We start from the raw sequence: 2,304 nt of genomic DNA on the forward strand, positions 1-2,304 counted from the left end.
AAATAAAAAATAAAAAAGTTAGTTTCAAGTTGATTATAATCTTTTTTTCGAGAGAATGTCTGTGTACTTTTTTAAAATGTTAAAAATAAAATCGAACCTGAAAAATTTGACGAGAAGAAATATTGGATTAAAAAAAAAAAAAAACCTTACATGCACCTGTTGAGTTGATATTCATATTTTTCCTATTAAATAATATACCATGCCAAATGTTATTATTATTATTATTATAAGTAATAATTTAAATTATTAGATTTGAATTTGTCGGTTATTTAAATTTCTCTTTCGGTTTCCATAATTTTGACTTTCTTTTTTTTTTTTTTTGACCCTAGTAAAATTTTTTTAATGATTTCCACTCACGGGGTTATTATATTAAGATTTAACTAATGAAGTTTTTATTTTTATTTTAATACTTAATTAAGGTTACCAATTAATTTAATTTTTTTTTTTTTTTGAAAACAAGAATTTTATTCATGTAAAATCATTGTTAATAAATCTTTTCACACTAATTTTTTTTATTAATATTATTATTATTAGTACTTCACTAAAAAAAGAACTTGAGCCAAAAAGATGGACTTGAGGCAAAAAGGTTTTCACATTCAATATACTTCACTTGTTTTTGTTTTAAACCGTTATTAATTAAAATTCCATGAAATGGATAAATGTTTAGCCTGACACACACACACACACACATTTTTCCTTTGTAATAAATAAATCATTTTCAAAAAATAATTACAACATTTTACCTGACAAAAATTGTCTCTTTTGATGTCTTAGAAATTTGGTTTCATTTATATTACTTTCATCTTTTTCTTATTTTAATTTCATTTAAGCTACAAATACTAAACTAAAACTTGGAATGATTTTTTAATTTTTTACAAAAAAAAAAAAAAATATTCAAAACTCTTACAAGAATAAGCAGTTACATAGAAAAGTAATTTTATAAATTTAAATAAACACCCATTTAAAAATTAAACATCTTTAATATGTGGTTTATTTTATGTAATTTTCATAATTGCAATGAGTTTTTTTAAATGTGATATCGAATAGTTTCGATTAATGAATAAATTACATTTCTTTAATCAAATTAAAAGATAAATAAAACAGATATTAAACTTATAAAAATTCTCTTCACTGCAAGAGTTTATTGTGAAATTGATAAAGTAATGAGTTTATCAAATAAGTTTAAAAAAAATAATATTCGAAACAAACTTTTCATTAATATGAAAGATAAAAAAAAAATTATAATGATCGAGTGCAAAACATAACGACATACACTTTAAGAACGATATATTTTTTTGTTTTTACAAAATAAAGTGTAACAGCATAATTAAAATCTAAAAAGTAAACTGAATTTATAATAAAACCTATTAAAAAAACTTTTTTTTGTTTAATTTTGTCAGTTTCGATAAATGTAATTTTCGAATTATGTAAAAAAGTTTATAATGTTGAAAATTTTAAATTTTAAAATGGTAATGATTCAGAAATTATTTGTCGATAAACAACAATTTAACTGCCTCCTTTTATTACACTGTGATTTTAATACAAAACAAAAAAAAATTATTAATATGCTTTTTTTTTATTTTTAATTTTAAAAGCATAAAAGTTGTCGAAAATGTTTCCTTTTTAATGAGGCATAGATTTTAAATTTTAAATTTATAAAAATTATAATCGACTACTTATTTACATACACAATTATGAGTACATAAATAAATATTAATGAGAATCGATAAATTAATTTTTTTAAATTCAATTTCTTTTCATACAATAATTTAAGGAATAATTTTAAAATTATGAAAATTTTTAAATCTTTTTTTTTTAAATAATGAAAATAACTTAAAATTGTTCACTAATTATTGATACATTTGGGTATGTAATTTAACTAATTAACATCATAATTTTTTATAATTATTTTATCAAATTAATTATTAATCGAGATGTATAAAATTAACCTTAATAATTTTTAATATTTATCTAATCGTTTTAAAAAAAAAAAGTTTAAAAAATAAAAAAACATAATGATAATATAAATCTAACCGTTAAATACAATTACCTGCGATTATTTTGAACGTTTTTTATTTAAAAACCGTCCGCCATTAAAATGAAAATGTATTTTACATTAATTAAATTTTCATTTAAATTCTAAATTTAAGTAAATGTTTAAAAAATTAACAATATTTAATGTAAATTAAGAATAATTTTAAAGCACAAACTACGACTGATTAATACTAATAACATATACATATGACAACTGACCAAACTTCAAATTACAAAATGTTGCCAGTGTTGCCAACTTCAGAAAAAAAA

Source organism: Pediculus humanus, genomic scaffold, assembly GCF_000006295.1.
Source record: "Pediculus humanus corporis 1103172107538 genomic scaffold, whole genome shotgun sequence".
Lineage (NCBI taxonomy): Eukaryota > Metazoa > Arthropoda > Insecta > Psocodea > Pediculidae > Pediculus > Pediculus humanus.